At 47.2% G+C, this 26,813-nt stretch overlaps 1 long non-coding RNA gene across 1 annotated transcript in view; it reads right to left on the bottom strand.

Annotated features, from left to right (window-relative positions):
- Positions 1-26,141, bottom strand: part of LOC144107150 (uncharacterized) — a 47,577-nt gene extending 21,436 nt beyond the window's left edge. The window contains exons 1-2 of the long non-coding RNA XR_013309234.1: positions 25,982-26,141; positions 16,671-16,820 (exon numbers count right to left, since the gene is read on the bottom strand). This is a non-coding gene — a long non-coding RNA (uncharacterized LOC144107150). The remainder of the gene's footprint in view (positions 1-16,670; positions 16,821-25,981) is intronic.
- Positions 26,142-26,813: the final 672 nt, after the last annotated feature.

Here is a 26,813-nt window from a genome sequence, read left to right as displayed (position 1 = left end):
GGACGTATATGCTCTCCCGGGGATCGATGATGCATTAGATTACCTCCACGGCGCCAAATATTTCTCTTCAATTGATCTTCGATCGGGGTACTGGCAAAGTGCCGTTGACGAAAAGGACCGCGAAAAGACCGCCTTCGTTACACCTGATGGCTTATACAAATTTAATGTCATGCCGTTCGGACTCTGTAACGCGCCGGCTACTTTTGAACGAATGGCGGACTCTCTTCTTCGCGGCTTTAAGTAGTCTACAAGCCTCTGCTACCTAGACGATGTTGTGGTTTTCTCGCCTACTTTTGCCACGCACCTCGAATGCCTCTCCAGTATTCTGACAGTGTTCCTTAACGCCGGACTCCAGCTGAACTCTTCGAAATGCAAATTGGGTCACCGCCAACTCACTATTTTCGGACACCTTGTTGACACTTCTGGTGCCCGCCCATATCCAGTCAAAATTCAAGCCGTGCAGGACATTCCTCTTCCTAGTCCGTCGAACGATGTGCGCATCTTGTCGGCTTGTGCTCGTATTTAGTCGCTTTATATAAGATTTCGCCGGCATCGCTCGCCCTCTCACTGACCTTCTGAAGAACGACACCCCCTTTATCTGATGCCCTGCTCAAGATAACTCAATTTCTTCCCTCGTTCATGTGCTGACGTCTCCATCGATCTTAGCCTAATTTGACCCGTCGTCTCTCACAGAGGTTCGCCCCGACGCCTCCGGATATGTGATCGGCGCCGTGCCTGTCCAACGTCAACACGATCAAGATCAAGATGGCGTCATCGCTTACGCCAGCCGCCTACACTCCGCTACAGAGCAAAATTACTCCATTACTGAGCGCGAGTGTCTCGCCCTTATCTGGGCTCTAGCTAAATTCCGACCCTACGTGTTCTCGCCACTCATTCGCTGTTGTCACTAATCGCCATGCTCTCGGTTGGCTGTCTTCGCTAAAAGATCTCACCGGTCGCCTTGGTCGCTTGGCTTTGCGCCTCCAAGAATATTCATACTCTGTCGTGTACAAGTCAGGTCGTTACCACCAGGACGCTGACTGTTTAGCCCGATATCATGTTGAGCCACCTGACCTAGAAGACGCTGAAACCCTTGCCTGCCTCTTAGCTATCACTAATCTCACCGATGTCGCCAACGAACAGCGCCACGATTCATCTTTACGACCTATCTTTGATGATCTCTGCTCTGCAAACCGATCACCCTCTCTGAAACTTTGTGCTCCAGAATAGCATCTTGTATCGCCGCAACCTACGCTCCGGTGGTCCTCCGCTGCTGCTCGTCATACCCCAACATTTACGCTCTTCTGTCCTTCAAGAATTGCACGATCTGCCAGCAACCGGCCACATTGGCGTGTGCCGCACGTACGCTGAAGTGCGGCACCGCTTCTTTTGGCCTGGTCTGTATCGTTCCGTCAAGCGTTATATTGCCGCTTGCGACATGTGTCAACGTCGGAAAAGGCCCTTCACTTTGCCTGCTTGTCTTCTACAACCCATCGACGTACCTCTGGAACCTTTTTACCGTGTTGGCCTGGACCTTCTTAGCCCTTTTCCCATGTCCCCCTCCGGCAACAAGTGGATCGCTGTCGCAACTGATTATACGACTCGGTACGCCATCACGCGTGCTTTGCCTACCAGCTGCGCTACCTATGTCGCCCATTTTCTTCTCCAAGGCGTCATTCTTCACCATGGCGCCCCTCGTCGGCTGCTCACTCATTGCCGTCGTTATTTTCTGTCCCGTGTGGTTAATGACATTCTTCGTTCGTGTGCCACTCAGCATTAGCTCGCGACAGCTTACCATCCACAAACCAACTGGCTTACGGAACGGTTCAACTGCATGCTCATCGACATGTTAGCAATGTACGTCTCACCAGACCACCGAGATTGGGACGCAGCCTTGGCTTATGTGACGTTTGCGTTTAACTCTTCACGGCGTGACACAACAGACTTTTCCCCGTTCTACCTTTTTTGTTTCGTAGGCACCCAACTTTGCCTTTGGATACACTCATGCCACCTTCTTCAGTCCCCACCACTGCTTACGCTCGGGACACCATCCCCCAGGCCGCTCTGGCGCGCCAAATAGCCCGTAGTCGGCTCCGTGCCTCTCAAGCTTCCCAGAAGTCCGCCTACGACCGCCGTCACAGGGCCGTCGAATATAACCGCAGATCACTCGTCCTCCGGACGCCGTCACGCCGCGTCGGTCTCCTTTCTCACTACCGTGACCCTTATCGTGTGGTACGCTGTGTCACCGACGTGAACTATGAAATTGCTCCCCTTGCGTCCTCGCAATCGTCCTCTGGCCCCACCACCGACGTTGTCCACGTATACCACCTTAAACCTTATCACGACGCTCATACGTCGCCGCCCTAACGCCGAGACGGCGTTTCATAAGCCGGGGATCCTGAAGCGGGTAGACGACGACGACACTGAGCGATGGAACGAGTGGACGGAGACGAATACGACAACGAAGTTCTGGCCGTGTTCTCAGTGCCATATTACTTGAGGAGAAGAAGAAGAAGAAGAAGAAGAAGTTCTCAGTGCCGCTCGCACCTATTCCTTCGCTTGTGTAAATAACTGAAAATATATTCTTTCCCCCAACAATATAACCGGGCTTTTTTCGCGGCAGGGACGCATGTCTTTGTCGAAGCGCCCTTTTTCGCTGTCTAAAAATAATATCGCTTTTCTGTGTAAATTGCTCGGCAAATCGTTTTTTTTTAAGGAACACTCTAATTATATCAGGCTACCCATCAGACAGTTTGATTGCAATATTCACCGCTCATAACTCGTTTGTGTTCTTCACTTTCATTTGCAAATAGTTTTGTCCTGAAAAAGCGGCTTGCCGGCAAAAAAATTACGGTCAAGCTGTGCGACTGGATATACCGGGTGCTCATCGAAAGTTATCAAAAATTTTTTTAAATAGTTTTTTATGTATGAAGCCGGCTTTTGGGGCATATTATTAACTCCGCTGGGGGACATCAAAAAAGTGAATATTGTTAACTAGTTGTCCAGCTAACTAATTTCTGACAGTCAACTTTTCAAACTACTACAGGTGGCAATTAATTATTCATATCACCTCACAGGCTCCAAGAATGGAGTATTCTGTGAGGGGGGATTAAATAGATAGGGTTAATGACAGGAGCATGAGCAACACGTTTATCCCAAACTTACTGACTGTTTGTACCGGTCACTGTAATGTAAGAACGTTAGTAACTTAGAAAATTCGCCATTATTTCGGCCCTAAAACGAGCTAGGTCATGAATATTCATGTCGTGTTCCGGAATACCATTCCAGTGAATGAGAGCCTGCGGCAGGGCAGATGAATTAAATGCAACGGTTCTATCAAGAGAAAGAGAGAATGAAAAGGAAACGCAGGGAGGTTAACCAGATGTGAGTCTCCTGTTTTCTACCCTACACTGGGGATGGGGGATAGGGGTTAGAAAGATGACAGAGAGGAAAACGCAAAAAAAAACGAACGTGCACACATGGAGACACACACACACAAGGCGTTCCAGTTAAAGTCTTTCACACAGGCCGGTAGATTGTAAGAAGCGCAAAAGCGCTTGCACGGCCTTCTTCTGCGACGGTAGGTCCGTTCGATGTTGTAGAATTCTTTTTTCGAATAGCGGTTGGTCGTCCAGTTGGTCAAGTTCGTGGCTAAGGCATGCCCTCTGTGGACTGTACTGCGGGCAGGACCACAATATATGGCCAATTGATTCTTCATGGCCGCAGTGGTCACTGGTTGGGGTGTCGGCCATCCCTATGCGGAAGGCATAGGCTTTAGTAAAGGCAACACCCAACCAAAGTCGATATAAAAGCGTGGCGTCTCTACGGCGAAGGTTCTATCAAAGAGAGAGAGAATGAAAAGGAAACGCAGGGAGGTTAACCAGATGTGAGTCTCCGGTTTGCTACCCTACACTGGGGATGGGGGATAGAGGTTAGAAAGATGACAGAGAGGAAAACGAAAAAAAAAAGGAACGTGCACACATGGAGACACACACACACAAGGCGTTCCAGTTAGTCTTTCACACAGGCCGGTAGATTGTAAGAAGCGCAAAAGCGCTTTCACGGCCTTCTTCTGCGACGGTAGGTCCTTTCGATGTTGTAGAATTCTTTTTTCGGATAGCGGTTGGTCGTCCAGTTGGTCAAGTTCGTGGCTAAGGCATGCCCTCTGTGGACTGTACTGCGGGCAGGAGCACAATATATGGCCAATTGATTCTTCATGGCCGCAGTGGTCACAGGTTGGGGTGTCGGCCATCCCTATGCGGAAGGCATAGGCTTTAGTAAAGGCAACACCCAACCAAAGTCGATATAAAAACGTGGCGTCTTTACGGCGAAGCTGTGATGGCGCTCGAAGACTTAATGTTGGATCAAGTGAGTACAGTCGCGTATTTCTTAAATGTGGCTCATTCCATTGCGACTCTGTGCACTGCCGAGCAAGTAGGCGGAGCTTCCGTGCCGCGTCAGTTCTAGAAAGAGGAAATGGGACGTGGCGCTCCTCAGTATGGGCTGAGCGGGCAGCGTGATCCGCCCGTTCATTGCCGATAATCCCGCAGTGACTTGGAAGCCACTGGAACGTTATTTCATGGCCGGCATCACTTATATGGTGTAACGTCTCTGTAATATGGAAGATTAGTTGCTCGTGCGGGCCGCGTCGTAGAGGCGACAGTAGAGACTGCAGTGGGGCCTTCGAATCGCAGAATATTGTCCATTTGTGTGGCGGTTCATCACCAATGTTATGAAGGGCAGTTAATAGCGCTGCGAGTTCTGCTGCCGTCGATGTTGTCGCGTGGGTCGTCTTAAATTTTATTGTTGTAGCTTTCGCTGGAATGACGATTGCCGCCGCGGAGCTGCTTGGAAGGACAGATCCATCAGTGTTAATATGCGTTGAGTCACGGTAGTTCTCGTACAAATGTAGTAGCGTGAGCTGTCTAAGGGCTGGTGATGACAGATCAGCTTTTTTCGAGATACCAGGTATTGCGAGGTTGATTTTTGGCTGAGCGAGGCACCATGGAGGGATCGAAAGTCTCGCAGCCGGAGTGAAACAAGCTGGTAATGATTCATCATATGCAGTTATCGTTTGGCTGAAAGATGTGTGTGGCCTGTCCGCTGGTAGAGAGGCTAAATGGTGACGAGGATTCCTGGCTAGATGCCTTATATGGGTCCTGAGTACTTCAATTTCAATGTGGGTCTTGACAAGGTGGTCTCTAGCGATTGCTATCGTAGCCACTGTTGAAGCACTCTGAGGCAGGCCTAGACAGATCCGGAGCACTTGACCCTGGAGACTTTGTATTGTGCGTAGATTCGTTTTGCCTGTGTTGTTTATTGCTGGCAAGCTGTATCGCAGAAATCCTAGAAAAAGCACCCTGTACAGTTGTAACATGGAACTAGGCGACATTCCCCAGGTCTTGCCAGCGAGAAACTTGAACAGGTGGCAGATGCCTGTCAACCGTTTTTCACGTATGATATGTGTGGCCTCCATGACAAGACCCTGTCGATTATGACACCTAGAAACTTGTACGATCGAACCCGTCGTATTATTTGGCCATTTATCATTACACTGTAGTTTACCATGGGTTTGCGCGTAAATGGCACTAGTGCGCATTTCGCGGAGGAAATTTTCAGGCCTCGATTACGGAGGTAGATAACAGTTTGTGTGGCGGCTCTCTTAATTCTCGCTTGCAACTGTAGGCGTGTTACTGCAGATGTCCATATGCAGATGTCATCCGCGTACATTGATAGCCTGACTGTGGTTGGCTCGTGCTCAAGGAGAGCAATTAGTGTTAGATTAAATAACACGGGGCTAAGTACACCGCCCTGGGGGACGCCGCGGTAGCTATAGTGAACAGAAGTATGGCCTTCCTCAGTGCTTACAAAGAAAGATCGCATCGATAGATAGCTCCGTATCCATTGAAACATCCGACCACCCACTCCTAACTCTGCGAGAGCAGAGAGGATGGCTTCATGCGTAACGTTGTCATACGCCCCTTTAACGTCGAGGAATAAGGATGCGCAGAGACGCTTACGGCATTTCTCATGTTGAATGTAGGTCACCAGGTCGACGACGTTATCGATCGATGATCGACCGCGTCGGAAGCCCGCCATGGCATCTGGGTAGGTGTTGTGGTACTCCAAGTACCACTCCAGGCGTCCTAGGACCATCCTCTCTATTACTTTGCCCACACAGCTCGCCAAAGCGATCGGGCGATATGATGAGAGCTCCAACAGTGACTTGACAGGCTTCAGCAGTGGAACAAGGCGACTTGTCTTCCAGGTTGTTGGTAGCATGCCATTTCTCCAAGATTCCTTGTACACCTCAAGAACTCCTCTCGCTCGCTGCCCCAGGTGACACAGAGCTCGGTAGGAAATGCCGTCAGGTCCTGGCGCTGATGTGCGGCTACACAAAGCTAATGCTGCCTTAAGTTCGTGGATCGAGAATGGTAGATCCAACCGGAAATCACGTGGTGGCGGGTAGCTGCTCGAAGGCGATGGAATGTTGGTAGCTGTGAGTTGGCCGGATAATCTGCGCAGAAATCCTCTGCCACGTCAATCTCCGATCTCTTTTGAGAAAGGGCAAGCGCCTATCAAAAATGTGTTGGAAGCTTATAGGATTGTTTAAACGACGTGAAGTGCGGTTTGGTTGTATAAGAGGCAGCGTTAAAGAGTAGCCACTGTAGACTATTGTGTGAAGTAGGCAGATTAGGGCGTTTAATCTCCGTGATTGCAATGTAGAAAGTGAGATCGATGATTTGATGTTTGTTATGCTCGAGTGACCGTTGTAGTTTCTGGGGAAAAAATGCGCGGCCCAATTCTGAACCAATTCAAGAGAATTAAATAAGCCTTATGAGGTGGCCGGATGGGAGATGCGCATTCGAAACTCGTACGCCAGGGTAGGGGACGCATGTACGCATATTTACTGATGGATGTCCGCCGGTTGGTATTGCTTGAGCATAATTATAGTGGCGAGAAAACGCGCCACTTCATAATTTAAGCAAGATATCGGATGTTTCGAATCACTTTAGATTGCCGGTATGATTTCTGAGCCCGTGTTCCGAAGCGACTTTAAGTGAATGGTTTTCGCGCGGTTTCTTGCTTTCTTGGTCGAAAGGTGGAGGTCACTATTTCTAACACTTGATGGTGGTCCGAGCGAGCTGTTCCTGAACATGCCGCTGAACTTTTTTTTTTGCCTTTACTTGGCCAAGAGAAATCGACACTAGTGAGCATGCTGCTGTTATTGCGTGCTCTTGAACCTCATAAACGATATCCATTCATATACTTACTTTGACATCACGAAAGACACGTGATATAAAAGGAAGCTGCGTAATGCAGCACAAAAAGAGCATGGATGGTTATGAACGATTCAATTATTTTTTTTACATATTTTTTCAACAGAAACAACTTAGCGCAAAAAACAACCAGGCAGGCGGTTTATTCTTGACGCCACCTGTTTGCTTTCAGTCGTTCTTTTGCAACTCATGCGGCTCATGAACAATTTTTCGATCTTGTCTGTGCAGTTGTTGGCATAGTTGTTGCAATTAGCAATCAAATAATTTGCACTGTTGCGATATATGGGCTCGCATCTGTGTTTATATTATTCTCATAAGGTCTGCTGCTTCTGATTTCTTTATTTTGAATTTCGGCGCTTCAAAATACATACCTGTGGGTCCGAACAGCTGCGTGTGTAAGGGATTTTTTGAAATAAAAATGCGAAAAAATTGAAAACTCATGACATCTGGAAATTTGATTTCGCAGAGAAGTGTATTTTTACTTTTCAGCCACCATAATTTTCGCAAACGCACCCATATATTTAGAGAGGTGTTGCCAGAAGAATTAATACTTTAAAGCATGCTTTTCCCCATTTTAAATCAATTTTTGCGATCTAAATTTTCCATAACACTTCTAAATAAAGCAATGCGACTTTACTTCATTAGTTCATTTATCTAACCCCTGTAGTTATATCTTGTGGTTTTCGTTGTGCTTTAGCAGCTGACTAAAATTCTGCACAACTATTCCCTCCCAACATAAATCACAGATAACACTCTATGAAGATGCGAGCAAATGTATGGTGATGTTATCACACCCCTGTGTCATCTTTGACCATTCAGAATATGTATGGCCAAGCAATCTCATTAACGGAAATGTACGCTTCGGGCAAACGCTTCTTTTGATCCAGTTTAACGTGCCTTCGGGTAAGTGTCCACAGTGTCCAAAACGCGCAAAGTGAGGACAGTGAACATCCAGCGGAGTTGGGCGTCCCTGTCGTACAGCGTTACCGAGCAAAGAAGCCGTCAGTTAGTAGGTACCTGCGAACTGTCTTTATATGGAACATGTGTTCCACATACAAGTATGTGGCGCTTTGCGTTCCACTTAAAGCCTTCCCCATTTAGCTGGGACGTTGCTGCAGTTATTACCTTAGTTTTTGATCTAGAACCTCGGTTCCACTTAAGTGGAAGTTTTTTAAAGAAGTTCCACTTAAGTTCAGTGACTAACTAGAACTTGTATGGAACCAGATTAAGAGTGCATTGTGGCAGACGAAGTATGTCCTGTATTACCGTTAGCGACACATGAAAAGTAATATAACGGTGAAGGTGGATGATTTGCAAGAGCCTTGGGATGCTACTCTTAACCTGACTCCACATAAATTCCAGCTGGTAACTGGAACCTAATTGGAACATTTTAAAAAGTTCTACTTAAAGTGGAATCGACAGTCCAGATAGAAAACTAAAAAAATGAGTGGAGAAACGTTCTACTTAAATAGGGAATGTTTTAAGTGGAACACAATGCCCGACATTCATATCTATCTGAAACGCATGATCCACATACAGAAAGCTTGCGAGTACCGACTTAATTGACGGCTTCACTGCTCGGCTTCGATAATTGACTGGGACGTCCTACTCCACTGGTTGTTCAGCACCGTCACAGTTCGTGTTTTGGACACTGTGAGCAGTTACACAAAGGGAATGTTGAAGCATAATTGAACTGAATCAAAAGAACCCCTTGCACGAAGCGTACACTTCCGTCAATGGCATTACCTGGCCATACATGCTCTGAGCAACCTCAGTTTTCAAAGGTGATGCCATTTTATAACACGGAGCTGCAGTCTTTACATGACCGTACATCTGCTTTGTTTGCATAAAGTGTCAGATGTAATTTACGTTGGGAGGAAATAGACGCGCTGAATTTCACCGTCAGCTGCTGAAGCACCACGGAAACCACAAGAGAGAACAACTACAGGGGTTAGGTGAATCACTGTTTTGAATCAGTTAGCACTGTATTGTTTAGCAGTGTTCTGTATAATTCACATAAAGAAAACACGAGCTAAAATTGAAAAAAAGCATGCTTCCATCGATTTATTCTGCAGGTAGCACCTCTCTGAAAACATGGCTGCTTGTCCCAAATTTATGGTTGCTGGAAAGCAAAAAGGCACTTCTGGACGAAATCAAATTCACAGTCATCATGACTTTTAAATTTTCGCATTTCTGTTTCGAAAAAAACTATTACACACGCCGCTGTTCGCACCCATAGTTATTACGCCTAGTGAAGGGTCAAAAAGCGAAACAAACAAAGCAGAATTCTTTGCATGCTAATTACAACAATTATGTCAAAAACTGCACAAATCAGATAACAAAAGTGTTCATAAGCGCGTGGGTTGCTGAAGGGATACTAATAATTAAGCAGGTGGCCTCAACAAAAAAACTCCCACACGGTTGTTTTCAAGCGAAAGCTTTACTAGGCTATGTCGGCGGTTTCACGTCATCAAAACGTGTCCGCAGTCATTGTGGGGAACCAGAAAAAAAAGAACGTCTAAAAAGTGGTTATAACTGAAGGAGGATAATGTGAGGATACGCGCAAAAGATTTTGACACGATCGGATGAATAGTTAATCAATTTGAGCCAAAAATGTGCAAAAAGTGGCCTTGTCCGGAACAAGAGTGGCGCCAAATTTGAAACGCCTGAAAATCAGTACCACATGACCAGAAGTGTGGGTGGAGCCATTTAAACGTTTGGGACGAAGCGTGGTGGTAATTTGACGAATTGCACCAATTCTCAGGCAAATAGGGGCAATAGAGCAAAGAAGAGTAAATAGAGGCGACGAGTGATGAGGAGGCGTCAATGCTTTCGCATTACTCCAATGATGGATGCGGGTTACCGCAGTGATTTCGATTTTTTTATTTGCACTAAACCCTGTTCGCATAACACACACACACACACACACACATATATATATATATATATATATATATATATATATATATATATATATATATATATATATATATATATATATATATATATATACCAAACGTGATTTCTGGCAGCTGATTTGGTCAATATAATATAAAATCACCAAAAATTGAAGAAACATAACAGAATTTAATTCACGACGTTTCGGCTGGATGACCAGCCTTTTTCGAGTGTCGTTCACTGCCATTCATGGTCTATTTGCGCTGCATCATGCGCCTCGCTTTATATCGCGCGCCGAGCAGAAGGGAATGTCCTTATGAGAATGACATATAAGCAGATGCAAGCTCTTATATCGTAACAGTGCAAATTCTTTCATTCTAACTGCAAAATATATGCAAACAACTCCACACATAAGATCGCAAAAAATGTTCATGAGCCGCATGAGCTGCAAAAGGGGGATCAAAAGCAAAAAGGTGGCGATAAGAATAAACAACCTACATGGTTGTTTTTAGCACTAAAGTGTTTGTGTTCGCATAATATGTAAAAAAATATAATCGTTCACTACCATCCATGGCCTATTTGTGCTACATCATGCAGCTTCCTTTAATATCATGCCCCTTTCGTGATTTCAATGCAAGTAAGTGAATGGACATCGTTTATAAGGTTCAAGTGCATACAACAACAGCAACATGCTCACTAGTGTCGATTTCTCTTGGCCAAGTAAAGGCACACAATGTTCAGTGGCATGTTCAGGAACAGCTCACTCGGACCATCATGAAATATAAACTATAGTGACTTCCACCTTTTGACCATGAAAACAAAAAAGAGCACAAAAAACGTTCACTGACCCGCGAGGGGCTCCAGCCCCTCCTGGGCCAAGCCGAGTTTCGAACGACCTCGCAGCCTTCTTAAGGGGGTACTCTTCGACTAACACGTTTCGAAGGCGAGCAAAGCCTGGGTGTGTTGCCACTGAGAGCGCGCATGCTCTGGGGGAACGTCCTTTCCTCCTCCGCGAGCACCAGTTGCTGGCTGTGCACCTTTGTGTCGCACAAGTGAGACGTCGAAATCGCCACTGGTCCCACCGCTGCACCTACCGTTTTACCATTAGGGTGCGAACGCCTCCAGTGCGCAATAGACAATTTTCACGGAGCCCTACTGCAGGACCTTATTTCCACGTGGCAAATTTAACTTAACAAATAGTATCAATAATAATCCTTCGTGAGAACAAAGCAGCCCTTCCGAACCTGCAGGGAAGGTGGCGACAGCAGCGTCAAGGCCCCTCAGTGCCATGGCGTCTCAGCGATGAAGCCTCTCCCTCTCGCGAGAAGCTGACACCATTGCTTGCAGTTCTTTCGACAGAACGGCACAATTCTCGACAAACCTTGAACCCTTCGTACACAGCAACATCAGCAGCAGTCACCAAACATGGCCACAATAGTCTTTGCACCACAGGGTGGATTACGGTCTCTCGCGGATAGATTTTCAATCGATGGAGGGGCGAGGTGACCAAACGCCCTTTTGCAAGCATTCCACCCCGGAAGAGCCAAGCACCTGGCTTGGGGAAATTTTGTGCCCATTCGAAAACTGGTGGGTAAGTGGCGTCACTGGAGATCGAATCCAGCACCTCCCGAATGCGAGGCGGATGCTCTACGTAAATGCCACCTGTTCGGGCAATAGTTTATAGTCGCAAAGGGCCACGAAGAAACAGAAACCATTGGCGTGTCAGATTGTGTGTTGTGTGTGTGTGCATTGCATTCACGTAAATCGTGTCTGACACTGCACCACTTCCTGAATTCCGCGCGCCTAACATCATTGCTCGGCAGCGAAGCATTGGACTGAGTATAGTATCCTCCGTCTGAGAAGTGTGCACAAATGCATGAAGCAAAGGAACTCTGTCCGCCATATGGGTTCAATTCCTCGCAGAAATGCACCTCTGACTCGCCGTTTATCAACACTCAGCTGTGTAAAATTTCCGGCACTATCTAGTGCAGTACCTGGTACGTGTGATGGTGCTCGTCTTCTAGCATAGAGCGAAGAAAACATGTGTTCGATCAGCATGCCACAAATTCGTCAGAAAAATCAAAACGGCACTCGCGAAAACATCGAAGGGCTGCTGTACTCGCATTCTCTTTTTTTTTTATCTAGACTCCAGGACGTGAGAGTACGCGTCAGTCTTGGTTGAACGCGAAGAGGCAGCTAAGTAAAATTCGCAATGGACATTCCGAATTTGCATTTTAATTTTTTCTCGCGCGGTTTACAGTGCTGACTGGAAACGTTGAAGTGCGTATAGAACATTTTAAATTTTACCAGGTGCTTCAGCAAACGTGAACCAGCGTTTTTAAAAATAGGCTTTTTCAGGTGTAAAGGCCGCGGCCACTATGACACGACAGTACGTGCGTTGGCCGATGTAAAAAAGGCGAATTATGTTAACGAGTAAGGCGCTTAAGAAATTTGTGACAATTAACTTTCCATCTGTAGTACTTATACACCTGCCTGCCATCAGAGAGGTGTATCCGGTCCCTAGTAGTTCCGGTCCCTAGGTTGCTTTGCCTGCATGCTTTTCGAAGGTGCATGTATATGGCACTATGTACCCAAAATTTGTTGGGCCACAGCGGCGACAGCAATCGCGTTTTGTAAATCATAAAAACTTAAATGGGTGTTAACCCGGCCGCGGCGGCTGCGTTTTTATGGAGGAAAAACGCTAAGGCGCCCGTGTGCTGTGCGATGTCAGTGCACGTTAAAGATCCCCAGGTGGTCGAAATTATTCCGGAGCCCTTCACTACGGCACCTCTTCTTCCTTTCGTCTTTCACTCCCTCCCTTATCTCTTCCCTTACGGCGCGGTTCAGGTGTCCAACGATATATGAGACAGATACTGCGCCATTTCCTTTCCCCCAAAACCAATTATTATTATTATTAAATGGGTGTTACTAAAGACCGCCTTAAAATGTCCACTTGCCAATATGTGCCTTCCTGTTATAGTTAAAAAGGTTAACTATCAGAAATAGTTAGCTGTCCAACAAGTTAACATCATTCACAATTTTCTCATGTCCCCCAACGCAGATATTGTGCCGCAAAAGCCGCCTTACTACTTAAAGAAACATATTTTCGAAAATTTTGTGTAACTTTCGTCGTACAGTATGACCATAAGTATTTATTTTGCCGGCATATCACTTTTTCAGGTCAAAAGTAATTGTAAATGAATGTAAAGAACAGAGCTGAGATATGTGCGGTGAATACTGCAATCAAACCGTCTTATCAACAGCCGGATATAATTAGGGTGTTCCTTAAGAATGAAGATTCAAGCAGTTTTACACAGAAAAGTGTGATTCTTTTTATACAGTGAAAAGAGATGCTTCCACGAGGCCATGCATCAATACAGCGAAAAAAGCCCGATAATATGTTTAAAACATTGCGAGCAACAAATGCTTCACTTTGAAATTCCGACAAACATACATGTACAGAAAGCAAATAACCACTACGAGTTGCATCCCAAGAATGCCCAGAACATATATACACAAATATGGAGCAAGTTTATTATTGTCCGGTAGCAACATTCTCCAGAAAAGGGGGATCATAGATAATTTTCGCATTTATTTGTTCCGTAAAGCATTGCCTATGTAGCGAAAAAATATATTAACCGAAGTCAGACCTCGAAGGAAATTTTCTTGTTAGAGAGAAGCCTCTCAATTGAGAACCTAACAAAACCTCACTATAATGAATGACCAAACTCAAAAACAACCGTTGTGGCAAAGCGCATCGTTCAAAGAGAAAGTCGACCATTTTTAGATGGAGTACAGTTCAACTGCGCTTTGCGTTCAGATATAGATCAGGACAAAATAGTTTCGTTTTTCATAGTATGCAGTTATGAGCAGCCTACCATGTAGAGAAATCAAAAAACAGCTAGCTGTTTAGCATTGCCAAGCACGGAATATTGTGCGAAGGCACGATGAAATTTCTAGGGCCACGCAAATTTTTGGGGTGGGCCAAACCAAATCGGGGGGTGTCCAGAGTCGGTTCCGAGCATGGGTAAGCACAACTTCTGAATTTTCTGTATTAGGGCAAGCCTATTTTGGTGGTGTCCCAAGTGGTGGGTCAACACAAATTTCAAATTTTTCGGGGTGGGCCACACAAATATTCGGATGGACCAAAACTATTTTTGGAGGTAGGGTAATTCTATTTTGAGATTAGGTCAAGCCTTTCTTTCATCAGAGCACAACCACATTCACCGGCTGGAAAATTCGGCCAAGGTCGTTCCAAGAAAAAAATTTTGGTTGGCGCATGCCTATTTCGCCATGGGCCACGTTGAGGTCGCGCCATGCTATATCTTAGCAACCTATCAATCCATTTTCGCCTATTTAATTCATTCACTGCAGGGTCTAATTTCGATCGTACGTGCCATATTTGGGCATAGGCCACATTGGGGGCGTGGCTACTGCCTGTCAGAAAACCACCCATCAATGTTTGTCGCTTTTGGCCGAGGTGACTTCAAGGTCAAGCTTCGAGTAGTCCATGCGATATTTTAGCACGACCCATGTCAGGCTATGCCGTAATCCCAAACCCAACCTTCAGGGCCGTTGACAAATCTCTTCACAGCTGTTTTTACAGACCCACCGCAGTGGCTCAGTGGTTATGGCGCTAGGCCTTGGTTCGAATCCGGCCGCGGCGGCCGCGTTTCGATGGAGGCGAAGCGCGTAAGCGTCCTGTGCTATGCGATGTCAGTGCACGTTAAAGATCCCCAGGTTGTCGAAGTTATTCCGGAGTCCTCCACTGCGACACCTCGTACTTCTTTCACTCCCACCTTCGTCCTTTTTCCTTACGGCACCGTTAGGGTTTCCCGCGTGATGTCAGACAATTACTGCGCCATTTCCTTTGCTCTGAAAAAAATTGATGGTTTTAACAACCGCTGCCTATTGAATCACGTGAACCGCCACGAGGCCTCACTCATCCCACGGCTTTCGCCGAAAATGCACTATAACTGCTTCTGCACTAGAAAAAACGTGGTTTTTTTACCTGACAGTCACACAAACGATGCACATTTATCGGAACCATGCAGCGATTCGTTACAGAGAAAGCGATTACCATGCAGAAACCGTATTTAACGCAATGACATTCCATACGCTCCTGTAGTTGATCGAAGGCTCAGAACATGTAGCACTGGTGGTCGACAGAGAAGAAAAGGCTACCAAAACTACATCTTCGCACACTACCGTCGTACCGTCGTCACTTGGAGGGGGCAATGCATTCGTTTCAATCCAGTCTCCACTTGTGTTCACTGCGGCACAGCGAACCGGTTCGACGAAGGGAAGTGCCCTTCTAGGCCCACCCTGGTTAAGTTGAGGGTGGACAAGGAAGGCCTCAGGCGTTGCTGGCACACACCCACTACGGAGGAGTGGCCAAGACACAGGCGGTTAACTGCTGGATACAGGAAAGTTTTGACGGGAAAAGGAGTGGTAATAGGATGTAGCCTGATAGATTGGAAGACGGAAGGACAGGGATCCTGTTAACTTGGAGATCGAGGACGGGACAATGGCTTAATGTGCATAATAGTATGCTATGCCTGTAATGTTTAAATGTCGAACTGACTGAGAGCGGGTCGACAAATGGCACAGCAGAGCGAGTCGAAGAAGTAGAAGTGGCCGCGCCGCACGAAGGGACAAACGCACGGGTGGCGAAAGGTTTTCTGCGGGCCTCCGAAGAAGCGGCGGCGTAAAGAGGAATATCATGATGGCCACTGGTCAGCGGGGAAGCTGGCGAGGCCGTGATGAAAACCGCTGTCGAAACCATGCTTGCGGCTAACAGCTCTGGGGTATCTATCTGCAGAACAGCTATAAACTCCAAGTTGAAGGCAGTATGCGTGTTGCTATGCTAGGAAACAGCCCTTTATGAGAACCATGGAGAACGAATTGCGAATATACAGAGCGAATGTACGCAGGGCCGCCGCCGCCAGCTGAGGCGAAGAGAGCGGCAGCCCCGCTCTTTGCGGGAACTTTCAGGCCATTGGCTCCCACTTATCACGTGCCTTCCGGTCACGTGCCCAGCGGCGGAACAAAAAAGAAGTCTGCCATCGCGGAACTCGCGACCTTTGTATCTCGTGAGCAGTGACCTAGTTCTATCTGGAACGCGTCATGAAGTAACTGGAACCGATTGAAGCAACTGGGAAACGGTGAGCTTGCTGTTCCACTAATGTGAACGCGTTCCACATAACTTTCAATTATAAAGGAGAAAAAGGGGCTACAAAAGTGTGTCGCACTTAGAAAAAGCCGAAACGAGCCTCGTTCCAGATAAAATAAATGGTGCAGAGCCTTTAACCGGAGCCTAAGTGGAACAACGGCAGTATATATGCAACCGAGATTAAGAGTAGCGCATGGTGTATTTTTTTTTTAACAAACGTATCAAGGAATGAGGCTCAGGTAGAATATCCCGTTCAATTTCCAAGACCGTGTGAAACGAGGCTGGTCACAGGTGTTGTGCGTTTTATTTTAGGGTTTTACCTGAGCGCTCGTATTATTATTCAGCTCCCTCAGGTGTACTTCCCAAAGAGTGGCTGAACCCGTCGGTACATTAGATTGTGAGCAAAAAAATGTTTGGAGTTGTGTACCAAACGTTGAAGATTGGAATAAAAGCTGCCCGTCTATTAAAGCCTAAATGAAAATATTAGTAAAATGAGTGGAATCATGTTTACACTCACTACTGAGCTGACAGTATTCATAATTCGATACAAGATAATATGACACTCTACAGTTTTGCGCCCTCCTTCTCAGCATTCAGACCATAGGCCCCAAGTACGTGTTATACACGTACTCCTCGCCCATTAACAGAGCAAAAGATCATCGGTCCGCGGCCACAGCAGTGGAGTGCCCTCAAGGCATACAAGGCACTCTTTGCCTACTTGAGAGCGACTGGATTGAGTGACAAATTGTGACAGCGTTGTGCGGGTGTGTGTGTTATGCCTTTTTTTTCTTCTCTCTTCCTTCTTTTAGTACCCTAATCCCTCTTCCCCAGTGCAGGGTAGCCAACCGGAGCACCTTTCTGTTTAACATCCCTGCCTTTTCCTCCTCCTCTTTATCTATCTATCTATACAGGTACTTAACAACAATTAGAAGTCCTCCCAACTGCATATTTTACAACTTTCCGTCCATCAATTATATTAACTCTGGAGTACATATCAGCTCAAAGCAAACAAATATTTTAAAAAGTTGGCCGAATAAATACCTATCGCGCCAATTCGTGGCGGTTCCGTTAATTTTGTGAAGCAGTATTCCTGCCATATATACCTATTTTCAAATACTCCTTGTTTTTTTGCGGCGTATCGTTCTTGATATCAAACTAAAATGTAAAAAAGTTCTTGCTTTTCTGTCGCCCAGTCCCCTTCCTTTGAAATCTTTTTGCTGAAGTTTCGGTAATGTCACAGGGGATTTTTAAGTACAGATTTTACCCAACTCTGGTGGTACTCATATCGATACGACCATGGAGGTTAACCTCTGCGTGTGGAGAGAAATCCTCATAGAGGCTTCCCTCACGTGTTGTGCTTTCGTTTTCAAAGCCCGCATATTTTTTTGTTATTTATAAAGTCACACTAAATCTTATGCATGACGACCTGAAAAGGATGGGCTCATCTTCAAAGTGAAGAAGTGCCACTTCACCTATCAGCAGTTGCTTTTTAAAGGCCACACCGCAAGCAAGGATGGAGTATGCCCATTCCAGAAGAGAGCAGCTGTTATCGCAATGTTGCTGCCGACGGTTTAAAAGAAAGCTGTGTCAAATTTCTCCAACTGGGCGGCGTATTACCAGCGATTTGTGAAGAATTTTCTTTCATACCCCAACCAACGACCCAACTGAGAAAGCCTGACGTTTCGTCTAATTGGGAAGCACCGCATGCAAGAGCCTTTCAGCAGCTTCAGCATCGTTAACAGTTCCTTCCGGCTATCGGAGACTTCGATGTAAACACCGAGAATGAAAGTAATACCGGCGCAAGCAGCAAAGGCCTCAGCGTCGTCCCCATTCAAAAACTACAGACTGGGAATTATGATTTCATACACTACTACGGCCTTGAAGGAGCGCCTCGCCAGCATATGGGTGGCGTCGAAATTCCTCCGCTGCCTGTAAGGACGATCATTCAAGGTTTTCAGAGATTAACACGTGCTGTACAGGTTTTCCAGTTTGAACCACCCCTACGGCCGCCTCTCCAGATAGAGCCTGCAGCTCCTGGGGTTCGACTCTCTCTCCTCTACAAATCTGGATCCAAGAACACCGATGCGGACTACCTATCTCTAGCCCTTGTTGACAAACTGCCAGAAGGAGGGGATGAGGACGCTTTTTTGGGGACCGATAAGCACCTGCGACTTGTCGCAGCCCCACAGCTCAGACTTCAACCTACGGCACCTCGTCCAGTATCTCGAAGGTTAAGCTTTGTTGCCCTCAGTAGCCAGCAACGTTCGAGCGTTGTTTGTGTTTTACCTATTTGCAAAATAGCTCCGTCTTGAAGAAGAAAATCGCCCCCAAAAACGCATCATGTCGTTTCCAACAGCTTGCAACAAGACATCCTGATAAATATGAAAGGGGCCGGAATCTTCTTGCACTTACGAAAACAGAGGAGACCCCAGCAAGAGAGGTGGAGCGAAAAATAATATGTAGAGAAAAGGAGAATTTGCAAGATCTGCGAGTTCGGTGCCTCAAGTCCAGGGCTCCGCTGACGGCAGTTGACTTGCGGACTAGCTCAGTGATCCAGACTTTGTAGTGCAGTTTGCCGATCGTCAGAGCTGGTGCATACCAAATTCGTGGAGATCTTGAGATGATGCAGGCTGCGTGCGTCGACAGCGGTTCGTCGACAGCAGGGCGCGCTGCGCGTGCCAGCCCGGCGTTGCGACTTGTGCACGACGGAAGAGCGTGGGAGCAAGTGTGCGAGAGATGAGTACGTTGTGGAAAAACGAGGTGTGTAGGCAGATAGCGCAGCGGAGGTCGTGTTATTCAAGCGTGGAGGTGGCAGCCGTCGGACGTTGGGACCGTGCTGCCGTGACCTCCCTTGGATCACCGACGCACGCCTACTGCGTTCCTTCGAAGTTTGAAGGTGGAAGCCCATGGATTGAGGGTGTGTGCTGCCGAGAGGTTCCCTTGGATAGCTTGCAGCATTTCGGGGCGCCTACGACGTGTCCTAGCAACGCTTCTCCTGTTTCTGCCAAGTTCATGGGGCGGCTGACGGGGTCCCTCGGCGTCTACCTGTTTCCCTCTCTGCTCCTAATACCACGTGGCTGCAAGGCATCCCCGCTTCACCTGGGACGCTCAGTATCTGATGAACGCTTTCCTTTAATCTGTAGTGTTGTACGCGTGTCGAGCGTGTGTTTTTCTTGGTGTTTTCGTTTCTTGTTGGCTCTCTCTTTTTAACTGATAAATACGGCTTCGTTATGTTTTGTCTGATCTGTTTGTTGTCTTCTCTCTCTCTCGTTGAGTTGTAAATACGGCTTCGTTTTGTTTTGTCTGATCTGTTTATTGTCTTGTTCGAACCTACACGCGATAGCGTTTTCCTTCGGTAGTCGGGGACGCGTTACCATTTCTCGACACTCCTACTGCTCGTGTGTCGGGTATGACACTCTTAAGGTATTCTCTTGTTTCTCTCTGCATTTCCAAGTAGTATGACGATGCGTGGGGATTGCTCCTCCTAAGCACAGTAACCTGTGTGTCCTGTGGCGCCAATTTTTTTTTTAATTGAGTCGATTAGGAGATGTCTTAGCTTTGCTTTCTCCTCCAGTACAAGGCATCCGAGGCGTATAGTTGTTTGTGCGGTGGTGAAAAATTTCTTCTTTCTAGCCTAAGGTGTTCGAATTTGTCCCCTTACGTTCCTCGAAGTTTGGTAGGGTTTATATTGGCATCCGCTTTGTTTGTGAGAGCTCGGACCACATAATTCGGTGCCCCGTTTACGCGAAGACCTTCGCGGCGATGTGTCCATGTTTTTCTGCGTGAGTGGGGAGGAGGATTAGACAGCGTGTCACCGCTGAGGCTGAGCATCCCCGCTTGTTTACCTGCCAGTCTTTCGCGTTGTGTATTGGATGTCGTCGTCTTCACTAACTTCCTTCCGCACCGAAGTCAGTACAAACCAAGCGACTGCAAAAGCGGAACCAGCAAGCCCAAATTTGTACCCGCGGAAGCTTTAGGCGTCATGACACCGAACGGGAAATGAAAGCGCTGTAGTCAACGCGTTGCTTGGCTGCTGGCCATTGCTGAGTATGAATGCGCATCGAGGAACTCCAGCCTCTGTATTTAATGGACACAGAAAACACCGCTGTCACATTGCTCTCTAAACGAAACTTAAGCGCCCCTTAATTTTTTGTTCATATATGGTTGCGTGAGAGCGCTTATTCCATTTTCAACGAAGTGTACAGGCGCGCTAATGGAATGACCCTGTTTCGCTGCTTAGATTCAAAAAGTGTTTCCGAATCTACAAAGCGGTCGGTATTTCGTGAAATTTCCATCCAGTTACACTGGGATGATACAGTGAAAGCTAGATTCATTCTATTCACTCGCTAATCTGCCAGAGTACGTCTACAATCATTGCAGACAAGGGTATGACTACATTTATCGCCATCAATACCATCGCAAACTCCAGTCACACGTACCAGCTGTGGTCGCCATCGCGCTGATTACACGCTCCCCAGCTCTTCTATTCATTTCACGAAGCAACGCATACATATGATTTCACTGTGCCTTGAGTAAGTAAAATGCAACTTGGAACCCTTACAATGCTCTCAGAGTTGCCCAGGTGGCCGGAGCCTGGTCAAGCTGCTACTGTGCAACTTTTTCTCCTGCGCCTTCTTTTTCTCAGTGGGTCTGCATAGAACGATACGCTAGCTGCTATTATTTCACCCAGAAAGAAGAAATTTGCGTAGTGCACTGCACACTTGTACCGTTTACCGGCCATATAAGTCGGTTAATGGGGCGAACTGGGCGTGTTGGTACATAATTACAGGCACAACATCGCACAAAAGACGGGTACAGGTAGACAGACAGGACGAGCGTTGACCAACAATTGTTTATTGCTATCATTGATACACTTATATGCACGCCGATAGAGCCGTGGTCCCCGTATACGCGTGCGAAAATAGGCAAGTTCTTTTTCCAGTTGTGTCTCGAGTTGTGTTCCAAGGCGAGTGGCGTTTCAGCGCTCGTCCTTGTCTGTCTACTCTGTCCCCGTCTTTTGTGCGCTGCTGTGTATGTAAGTGTAAGTCGGCATTTCTTCCAAGTGTGGCCTTGCGATATTGCGTGCTTGACCAACACACCGAGTCGTCCTATATTCTCCGGATATAAGGAGGATCGCTCGAGCCGTGCTTAGACCGCGCCTCGTTAAGGTGCCCGTTCTCAGCAAAATGCATGGAACTCCATATGAAAAAAAAAGGCGCTCTGCTATGCAGTTTTTGACCGTATGTCTCTACCGGCTCGCTCAGTGTGGTGGGAGTTTCGCCTGACGACTCATCGAGAGCACGCGCATCATCAAATGCTGTAACATTGTCAAAAGTAAGAGTGCGCCCGCCAGAGAAAATCCTAAACACTCGAACCCTTGGCAGTTCGGTTTGCAGGTAGTCAGCCGATCGAAGGCAATGATAGCAGTCGTCAGGAACGAGCACCAGTTAATCATCTTTGAGCTTCACTAGCCTGCAAATTTTGGCCTCGTGACAGCATCGTTACACACTTTTTGCATTAAGCTGCGCGCAATACGATACCACCGCACAGAGGTTTGGAAGACTGCGGTGGAACGTGATGCACGCGTTGGCCTCTATATAGAAATAACTACCTTTATAGAGCGAGGGCTATTATTTGGAAGAAGGCTTGTATTTGCCCTGGACTTAAACGCGGCAATATACGGCGTTTGCAATATTTTCGACTTGCGCAGTCCACACAGACTCGGATGCGAATGAGCATGCCTTGCGCTAATGAACGTCACGGCGCAAGCGTCTTGTTGGATCTGCGCGTGAGAATTTTCACCGATGTAACACTCGCGCCTTGGAGCAATTAGCAAGTTTCTGCGTGCATGGGTATTGAGGGCACACAGCTACAATGTGCTCACCTGTGTTCAAGCACTACACCACGCTATTCTAAGCGCCAAGCAGAGCGAATAAGTCTGTCTTATCAGCTCTATTCTTATCTCGTCAACAATTAAGTCATGACGAACAGGACCAGGAAGAGAGATTAAGGTCAAGTCTTTCCTTCTGCACAATGGCCCTGCGCTGGTGCTTGTTTTGAGAGGAACTTTGTTTTCAGCTGCCACATTCAGCAGTGCGCAGATCGCTCACAATCCGCTGTGCAGGTTCTGATGAAAGCCTAAGATTACGTCACCTTGGTGGCTCACCTGCCTCGTAGGTTGCTTGTCTGGGGAATATTATAGGTTTCTGCTCACAGTCAAAGACGCCGACGACGATGACGCCAGGTTTTCTGCCACGCGAGCTCCTTAACATTATCGCGTTAAGCTTGGAGTGCTGGCAGTAAGCCTGAAATTTACCAAGAAAAGCCTGTTCTCCGGCGAGGGATGCGAAGAGACCGGCGCCCTACGAATGTCGCGATTTTTCGTCGCTTTGGATTTGAGTGTCATCATTATGTGTACTCCTCGCGGAAGCCTTCCCTTTCATGGGCCAACTCTGCACAATAGAAATCGATTACATTAACTGCCGCGTACTCGCACCTGCCGCCTGACTGGCCGGTGAAGGAAAACGTACGCGCGGAAATGTTATATTGGAATTGTCTATTAACCAAATCTGTCAAAGCCACTCTCTTCCAAAATGATAGAGAAGTTTTATGCTGTGCTAAGCTGCTAATTGTGGCTGCTCACTTTGTCTTTCTTCGCATATTAGAGCACAGATTGAAGCGCGATGTAGGCAGGAAAATGTTATGCTGAGTGTCACAAAACTCTGCGCTTATTCCGAAAACCGGCGCAGCGCGGAAGCAATCTCGCTAGCACGCGCCGTAGAAAAATCTAGAACAGTGGAGAAAGAAACCACCAGAGAGCGCCTAACCTTGTTTGTGATGCTACCCTTTCCACTTTGCTCGCCGGCGCAGCGGAAAAGGAAACATCTCGGCGCTCGCCGTCGATAATTCGAGAAGTGCCAGTAAAATCTACTCATTGTCGATGGAGAGGGTGTAGCCTTGAGCGCGCTGAGTGAGACCCTCTCCCATTCGCTTGCACGCCGAGAGCGGAAGTTCTCGAAATGTGTCTCCGCGCCTGACCAATAGGAACGCGCCCCCGGCGCGAGAAGGCGAAGGAAATTGTACAGTTCATACTGTGTGTATGTGCGCGCCTGCCTTGGCGCGAAGAACGAACAGGCGCGGAGCGCGTCTATACATGAAGGGCGTTGACCGCTATCAGTCAGCCCGAGCGGCCGTTCAAGCTTCAGAGAAGCGCGCCCGCTCCACCACCGGGACACCACTCGCACAGACACGGACCAGCGAGGCGCCGTGCGCCAGCCTGCGGGACGACTCCGTTGTGTTCCTCAGGTCATCGGACTGTCGCAGTGCCCGGTGAACAAATTGTGTTTTGTTTGTCTCTCTCCTGTGTTAGTGCTCTGTAGTATAAAACTTTTGTTGTATTGTACTCTCTCTCTCTCTCGAGTTATACTTTGAGCGAGTTGCACTGTAATGTAAAACATTTTGCATGTTCTCGTACGAGTGATTCTGAAATCATCTGTATCGTCTCTTGCTGCACAAAGTTTGTTTTGTTTGTGAACCTGTGGCTCCAACCCATTCTCTGGCTTGCGGCCTGCGAAAGCTGGGCACCAAACGACCACTCCCCTTGTCACTTGGTACCTGGTTTCTGGCTGAAATTGCCACGCTTAGTCGAGGGCATCTCCTTTGAGACCGAGACCACTATCTCGCATGCTATAAAGGTGTCTGGGAGTGCACGTTGAGTGCGCGGGAAGGTGACACTGGGCCAGCCAAAATCGTGCACCCCTATTCTTTTGCCTCACAATGGAATTCCAGGAATTCAGTCCAGTTCCTCGTTTGGACCAGTCTGTCGGGCGTAGTAACTGCAGCGTTTGGCCCAATAATAACGATGTAGGACCTCGGACGGTCTTGCACTGGCAATTGAAACAGCACGCTTGCAGTTGCGAAACACGCAGCTGCGTCCGCTTGTGTACGTACAAACCTGAATAGAGGCGGGCTGCATTTAGCAACGAAACCCTTTAGCCGTGTCCTTGTGATCTTAGGATGGACACTAGCATCGCTGAAGTGGCTGACCTTGTGCAACCCACATTTTGCCACTGTAAGCCCTGAACTGCACGGAGCCAATGTGGCGCAGACGCAGGCAAGTTTCCTGTTTGCCCTCATTCATTCGCCATTAATCTTAAGAAGCACTACGCGAGCAGCTCGCATTAGCGACGCCCACCCTTCGGCAACGTGTGGTAAGCAGCCTGCCCGCAGGATTCTGTGGTTGGACACAAGTGTGTTGTTCCTATCCTTAAGCCATTGCACCGTTGACAGGGGGCTTGCTTATGCGTAGCATTGGGAGTCGAAGCGTTCCCTGCTCACGGCGTCTCCCAGCCGGACCAATTAGATTTTCTCAACATGTGCTAGTGAAGCATGTTCGAACGCAATAAGGTCGGGAATTTAGATGATATGTTTACCTTATCTGTGGTACCCAAAGGAAGTACCTGATATTTTATGGAAGCAGAGCCGGGCAAGGCTCCTTGTGGGCAGGGCGCACGTTGGGACTGCATAAGCTTGATGTTTCATACACTATTTGGAATCTTCCGTTCAGTCGGTTCAGGCCTGTAGAGCGATCTCTATCTTTAATGCATAAGAAGGTATGCAGAATGCCCCGGACACGCACTCAGACTAAATGAGGTAACCGCATACCATTAGAAGCAAAAAAAGGTGTTCAGCAGTGCGCTCACATGACTCAGACTTCAAGTGAAGATCCTGAAAGGCGTGAAAAACACATTTGAAGTTGCCTTTCTGCCTCTCCGCTTCAATACTGCGCAGTGTTGCTTTGAAGACGATAAACGGCATGCTGTGTTTCGGAGAATCACAAATTCGTACTTAATTGTCAATGTAAATTTTAAACCTAGTTTCAGAACTGTCGTTCTCGACCATCTGAAATCCGAGGAGGAGGCAGCGCGCAGAGAGCACACGCACTTGGAGAGAATAATCTCGCATTGTGGAAGAACATCTCTCAAGTATGCTGCAAGGACTCCTTTCCGCGCGAAGAAGAGTTCATGAGCATCAGTGGAGCATGTACCCTTACTGAAGAAGTTGGCGGTGCAGCAATTTGGTCAGAATCCTTCGTTTTTGAATATGTCACATCCTCGAAGTAATTTCCCCAAATTGAATGATCAATAAAGACAAGGTAAAATAGCTCTAAGCTGCCATACTTGGGCAAAGTAGGCCCGCTTGAGGAAATGATCAACTTATTGCTCCTTCCAAGCGTATCCGAGGTGCAAATAGGTCGTGTAAAACTCCAAGCTAGCTTAACGATAGATCTGTGAAAGGACCCGTAGGTGCATGATACAAATATTTCATGGATTTTTTTTTTCTGATACAGGTCTGTATTAGTATACAAAACTCCAAATTGTTGCTTCGTATTCAAGCTTGAAGTGGGGATTGCTGATTAATCTCTGCGACAGTTTCTGAGGCAGCTTCGCAGGCGAAACCGTAATATTCGTGATGCGCAACCTGTAAGCCAGCACCACGCATTTTAAAATCTCGTCAGCATATATCTCAATTAAGAAATATTTTGGACGCTAACGCACAGCAAAACTGAAGGTCACTGTACTTAATGTATGAATACTTATCGTGTGTAAACACAAGTCGTCATTTTTCGTACCTTTGGATATCCATTGGTGAGATCGTACTCCAGTACAATATTCTTAGATCCCGCCCTTTATTTCGCGGCTATCACCAAAATTAAATCCGGAACCTTTGTGCTTTATGACCGGTCCGAACTCAACTTCTATGATATTATTACTTGACTCATGCGCACCGATGGCAAAAGTGAAAGGGCCTACAGAAAGAGAAAACAATAACATTCAATGACAGTAACCACAGGGAATCAGAAAGGCATCGCGCATTTTAGAATAATCAAGACGCTTGACAGAACGTCTCTCGCGTCAAAATTTCTTCATAAACTTTCCTATAAGGTCTGAATGCGGTACACGTCACGCGAGCATAATTATTTCAAAGCAACGAAAACAGAAGCGACACTGGAGTAGTTGACATTAAGCCAAGCGGCGAACAGCTGTTACAAATTTGTGTCAAGCATTTCCAGCTTAGGAGCAGTGGTAGTAACAGTGGCGCAACAGTTCACTTCACAATAATGAATAAATGGGCTGAAAATAGGGTTGGTTTGGTTTTGTTTATGGGGGTTTAACGTCCCAAAGCGACTCAGGCTATGAGAGACGCCGTAGTGAAGGGCTCCGGAATTCTCGACCACCTGGGGTTCATTAACGTGCACTCACATCGTACAGTACACGGGCCTCTAGAATTTCGCCTCCATCGAAATTCGACCGCAGCGGCCGGGATCGAACCCGCATCTTTCGGGTCAGCAGCCGAGCGCCATAACCACTCAGCCACCGCGGCGGCTCGAAAATAGGGTTCAGTCGACACATCAGGTCGAGCTGGCCCTCCTCACAAGAAGAATTCAGCCAGGTATGCCAGGA

Source organism: Amblyomma americanum, chromosome 10 (genome assembly GCF_052857255.1).
Source record: "Amblyomma americanum isolate KBUSLIRL-KWMA chromosome 10, ASM5285725v1, whole genome shotgun sequence".
Lineage (NCBI taxonomy): Eukaryota > Metazoa > Arthropoda > Arachnida > Ixodida > Ixodidae > Amblyomma > Amblyomma americanum.
The sequence above is the reverse complement of the archived record's forward strand: the minus strand, read 5'-3'. Positions and strand labels throughout refer to the sequence as shown.